The sequence below is a fragment of the Oryx dammah genome, unplaced genomic scaffold (assembly GCF_014754425.2).
Source record: "Oryx dammah isolate SB20612 unplaced genomic scaffold, SCBI_Odam_1.1 HiC_scaffold_11150, whole genome shotgun sequence".
Lineage (NCBI taxonomy): Eukaryota > Metazoa > Chordata > Mammalia > Artiodactyla > Bovidae > Oryx > Oryx dammah.
Genome location: NW_024080543.1, coordinates 320858 through 327111, shown reverse-complemented (window position 1 = coordinate 327111; position 6254 = coordinate 320858). Strand labels below are relative to the sequence as shown.

General features: G+C 44.1%; 1 pseudogene; it reads left to right on the top strand.

Moving 5' to 3' along the window:
- Nucleotides 1-1214: 1214 nt before the first annotated feature.
- LOC120860656 lies at nucleotides 1215-3948 on the top strand (annotated as a pseudogene).
- The last annotated feature ends 2306 nt before the right edge of the window (nucleotides 3949-6254 follow it).

Sequence of the window (6254 nt, the reverse complement as noted above, 5' to 3'; positions counted from 1 at the left end):
GTGATATCATATGATACTTGCCTTTGTCTCAGTTCACTGACTATGATCGTCTCTACTTCCTTCCTTGTTGCTGGACATGGCATGATGTCACCCCTAGGACGGTGAGTACTACGGCACTGTGTGTGCGGGTACCCCATCTCGTTTACCCGTTCACCTGTCCTTATCCGCTTCAGTTGCTTCCATGTCTTGGCTGTTGTGCATGGTGCTGTCATGAACATCGCATGCAGCTTTCTTTTAAAATAATGGTTTTCTCTGAATCTATGCCCAGGAATGGGATTGCCGGGTCCTATGGTACTTCTCTGTTTAGTTTTTAATGAACCGTTGTTCTGTTCTCCTTCGTGGATTTCCTACTTTTATTCCCACCAACAGGGAGGAGGGTTCTTTTTCCTCTATATCCTCTCCAGCATTTACTGTTGTAGATTGTTTTGTGCTGACCATTCTGACCTGTGTGAGGCGATACCACACGGTTCTTCTCATTCATAGTTCTCGAATACTTACAGGTGCTGAGCATCTTTTCATGTGCTTCATGCCCACCTTTATGTCTTCTTCAGACGAATGTCCATTTAAATCTTGTGCTCCTATTTGATTGGGTTGTTTCTTTGATACTGAGGTGCATACGCTGTTTGTGCATCTTGGAGATAAATTCCTTGTTGGTGTCTTTGTTTACCAATATTAGTTTCATTATGAGGGCTGTCTTTTTTGGGGCTTATGGTTTCCTCTGCTGTTACAACATTTTTAAGTCAGACAGGACTGAGCGAGTTCACTTTCACTTTTCACTTTCCTGCATTGGAGAAGGAAATGGCAACCCACTCCAGTGTTCTTGCCTGGAGAATCCCAGGGACGGGGGAGCCTGGTGGGCTGCCGTCTCTGGGGTCACACAGAGTTGGACACGACTGAAGCAACTTAGCAGCAGCAGCAGCGGCAACAGGTCCCATTTATTTTTGTTTTATTCTGCATGATTCTAAGAGGTGGGTCAGAAGAGGACTTGCTGTATTTTATGTCAAACCATGTTCTGCTCTTTTCCTGAAGACTTTGATGTATCCATCTTTTTATTTAGGTCTTTACTCTATTTGGAGTTTATTTTTGTGTATGTATCAGGGAATATTCCAATTTCATTCTCTTTATCATTTCTTTAAAAGTCTGCACACCGGCCGCAGCCGCAGATTCCGGAGCCGGAGTAGCTGCCGCCGCCGCCTCTGCAGCCGCCGCCGGCGCCTCTGCAGCCGCCGCCGCCGCCGCCGCCGCCGCTGGAGGAGTGGGATTGGGGAGGAAGCGGTCACTGCGCCCGGAACTCCGCTCGCAAGGTTCTCTGCCCCCTGCAGTCCTCCCACGGGAATGACCATGGATAAAAGTGAGCTGGTACAGAAAGCCAAGCTCGCTGAGCAGGCCGAGCGCTATGATGACATGGCTGCAGCCATGAAGGCGGTCACGGAGCAGGGGCAGGAGCTTTCCAACGAGGAGAGAAACCTGCTGTCCGTCGCCTACAAGAATGTGGTCGGCGCCCGCCGTTCGTCCTAGCATGTCATCTCCAGCATCGAACAGAAAACCGAGAGGAACGAGAAGCAGCAGCAGATGGGCAAAGAGTACCTCGAGAAGATTGAGGCCGAGCTGCAGGACATCTGCAAGGCCGTGCTGGAGCTGTTGGATAAATACCTTATTCCCAATGCTACACAACCAGAAAGTTAGGTGTTCTACCTGAAAATGAAAGGCGATTATTTTAGATATCTTTCTGAGGTGGCATCTGGAGACAATAAGCAAACCACTGTGTCGAACTCCCAGCAAGCTTACCAAGAAGCATTTGAAATTAGTAAGAAAGAAATGCAGCCTACACACCCCATTCGACTGGGGCTGGCACTTAATTTCTCCGTCTTTTATTATGAGATTCTAAACTCTCCTGAAAAGGCTTGCAGCCTGGCAGAAACGGCGTTTGATGAGGCGATTGCTGAATTGGACACACTGAATGAAGAGTCTTACAAAGACAGCACCCTGATTATGCAGCTGCTTAGGGACAATCTCACTCTGTGGACGTCGGAAAACCAGGGAGACGAAGGAGATGCTGGGGAGGGAGAGAACTAATGTCTACCTGCTTCGCGATCTCTTTGAGTGTCACTCTGTACCCTCCACATATATCCCTTTGTGCAATAAAAAAAAAAAAAAAAAGAAAGAAAGAAATGTACGTCGACTTTCAATGTTTCACAGCCTCAGCCTAGCAAAAATGGTCCATGGGATGAACAGCTGGTATTTGTATCTAAAATTCAGATTGGTCACATAAATGCCACGGCATTCTGAAGTTTTGATTTGGATTAACATTGACAGGATTACTGTGTATTTCATTTTTAAAAACAAAACAAAACTGAACACTGTGATTATGGAGTTTTGTAATTTAGCAGAACTCTTACTGGTAGAAAGAAAAATAGACCTGAATTATGTGTAACTTTTTGGAAAGTTAAATTTGATTCAAAACAGTTGTCCCTGAAATACAGTTCCATTGTAAAGTTGTACAGAAAGTTATAGATTCTATTGTGACACTGGGACTTGGAGTGGGTCACCTTACATTTGGCATTCGAGTTTTACAGTAATTTCTAGTGATTCTGCCCATTCTGATCAGGGCTTTTAGACACTTGGTATGTTGGGGCTTGTTGCCACTGAAAAGTTCGTGACCACAGATGGCCACAGTGTCTTCCTCCAAGGAAACTCGAAGCCAGAAATGAACATTCTCGGTCGCAGATAACTGGGTTATGACAACATGCAAAGGTCCACTGCTCATAGACCACCTGTGACTCCAGCCCCTTCCCCTATAGCAGCATGTTTACTGATTGGCAACTTGTGCTTAGGTAGTGGAATCTGTTTTCCCTGTAACCATGAGCTCAAGATGAAAAAAAAAAAAGCCGTGTATCTTATGAATGGCCTTATCTGTTTCCTGGGTAATACCTTTAAGAATAATGTTGTGCAGAGATTGTCTTTCACTTGAGGAGTAAGTACTCAGTGTTTGGGTTCTTCCTAGCTCGGGGCTTTAAAATTTTGAAATCTAAACATTCTTTCCCACAGTACTTTATGACTGTTGACTTTAGTCTTCTCTAAATTTCTGTCCTGCTTCCTTATATTTTTTTCGTTGGGCATTCTCTCTCTATGCCTTTTATTCGTGGTTTAGGACTAGATGGGCAGGGATGGGGGATCCAAAGGGGGATGAGAGATGCTGGCGAGCACTTTGGTGAGCCAGCCTTGCTTCAGAGAGTTGAAAAGAGCTTCCCACATTTCAGCTCTGTCTTCCTCCAGTTCTCAGCTCGGTGGTTGCTCTTCAGTCACACCAAGATCTGACTCCAAAAAGTATTTTTAAATATCCATGGTTCCTCTTTATATTGCAGCCAACCCTGATAATGCTTGTTAGCACCTGTCACCAGCTCTCCCAAGGGTACCCAACCTGTCCAGTTCACAGACACATGGCAGGAAAGTTGCATGAACACTGCGATGGGGAGAGTCAGGAATAGCCCGGCCTCCCAGTCTCAGTCTCCACCTTCCTCCCCGAACATTCCACGTAGCCGTAGTGTCCTATCTGTTTGTCCATCTGCTGAAATAGGAAAAGAAACATTGATGCACTGATTTCAAACAAACCAAAAGGAAAAAAAGAAAAAAAAACCTCTCTTCTTTCTAGCTGAACAAAAATGTGCAGTTAATACTTGCCGCTTGAAAATGCAGTAGTGAATATGGAACGAGCCTGTCTGTATATCTGGTAGCTCTCTCTCGCTTTGTTTTCCCTCACCAGTATTCTGCCTCACGTTTGCTTCTGTGATGGTTATATTGCCTAGCAAGCACACCCGTGGTTGTGAAAATAGTATAGCAAAAAAGAAAAAACCCTGGTTATTGATGTACTAGATTTGTGTATGTCTTTTAAACAGTTCTAGTTTCCACCTTACACGGAATAATCAGGAAAAGTGTAAAAACTCAAAAGTGAAATAAAAAATGTTATCAGTTAAAAATAAATAAATAAATAAATAAAAGTCTGCACACCATTCTCCATAGTGGCTGTTACTAATTTACCTTTTCACTAACAGTGTAGGAGGGTTCCCTTTTTTCCAGTTTTTCTAGAATTTATTGTTTGTCAACTTTTGGACAGGGGTGATTGTGAATCATGTGAGGAAATACCCCAATGGAGTTTTGATTTGCATTTCTTTAATATTTAGCAATGGTGACATCTTTTAAAGTGATTTTTTTAAAGGGTAAGTGTTAAACTTACCACCTGCAATTGGCCACTTGGACACCTGCCTTGCTTTGAATTCTTTTTCAATGACCACTCCTAAGACATCCCTCAAGTGTACATGTATTTTTCTTACAGAGCTTGAATCCTTGTGAATATTACATGCCCAGCGGCACAACCGGAGAATGCAATGGCACCCACTCCAGTACTCCTGCCTGGAAAATCCAGTGGATGGAGGAGCCTGGTAGGCTGCAGTCCATGGGGTCGCTAAGAGTCGGACATGACTGAGCGACTTCACTTTCACTTTTCACTTTCATGCGTTGGAGAAGGAAATGGCAACCCACTCCAGTGTTCTTGCCTGAAGAATCCCAGGGACGGGGGAGCCTGGTGGGCTGCCGTCTATGGGGTCGCACAGAGTCGGACACGACTGAAGCGACTTCGCAGCAGCAGCGGCGGCACAACTCTTCATCATGTAATTACAGAACATGGTCAGAAGGTGGCAGCACTTCCTAACGTCACACGGTTTTTTGGGGTCTTTTTTTTTTTTTTTTAAACTGTAATTTCCTTGCTATTTTATATTGGAATAGAGTTTATCTGATTTGGTATTTGTTTCCAGTGTACAGGAATTCAATTTAGTTCTATATAGACGTTTATCTATCCTCTTTCAGGTTCTTTTTTGCATATAGGTGATTACAGTGTGTTCAATCAACTTCCCTCTGCTTTTCAGTAGTTCCTTTTGAGATCAACTCTTTGATATATATATATATATTAATGTGTATATGTTAATTCTACACTCCTAATTTCTCACACCTGTATCTGGGGGCGCTGCAGAAGGCAAAGGCACTCCAGGTCCATTGTGGAGGCACACTGCCTGCCACATGCTCGGAGCTCCCTCAGCCCTGGGACGTTCCAGCCTTGGGACCCAAGCCAGTCAGGCTCCGGGGATGTGACCACAGCCTAGGTCACTATGACCTGAGGGGAACAGAGTCAGCGTTTCTTTTTATTTTTCTTTTGATGTTTTTAACCTATAATTTGAACTGGAGTATATAGGTGAATTACAATCATGTGGGTCGTTATTGTTTTTCTTCCTTTTCAATCCAGGATAACTTGATTCACGTCTACATCGAGTATATGCATTATTTTTCGGGTTTTTGTATGTGTAGATAATCACACAGTGTTGCATATGTTTACCTGAGTTACACAGTAGGTCCTGGAGACTTTTTAAATAGTAGTGTGCATCTACGAGTGTGAAGCAGCTCGTTTCTGCCTCATCTCCTCTCTATGTTGGAGAGCAGTTGTTTCTTTTCTAAGTCTGTGAGGCTGTGTCTCTTTAAGAAAGAAGCTCGTTTTCATCCGGTTTAGATTACATCTGGAAGTGATGTCAGATGAGGCTGTCCGTCCCTGTCTCCCTTACTTCACTTCGAATAATCATCTCAACTTTCTTTTCTGTGACTGGACTTGGCGTTGTTTCCTACTTGTTTATGGTTGAGAAATATTCCATTGTGCATAGGTACCCCATCGTGTATCCATTCATCTGAAATTTCTGCAATTAACTTGCTTCCCAGACTTGGCTCTTGCATCTTTGGCCATGATTGCAGGCGTGTATTTTACATTTTTTAAAATTTTCTCTGGGTTTATGCCCATGCATGGGATTCCTGGGTCCTAAAATACTTCTGTGTCATTTTTCAAATGAACCTCCATATTGTTCTTCCTACTGGATGAACCTATGTTCATTACGATCAATAGTGCAGGAGGGTTTCCTTGTCTCTACACTCTCTCCAGCATTTATTATTTTCTAAGGAGATCCAAGCAGTCCATTCTGAAGGAGATCAGCCCTGGGATTTCTTTGGAAGGAATGATGCTAAAGCTGAAACTCCAGTACTTTGGCCACCTCCTGCAAAGAGTTGACTCATTGGAAACGATTCTGATGCTGGGAGGGATTGGGGGCAGGAGGAGAAGGGGGCGACCAAGGATGAGATGGCTGGATGGCATCACCGACTTGATGGACGTGAGTGAGTGAACTCCGGGAGTTGGTGATGGACAGGGAGGCCTGGCGTGC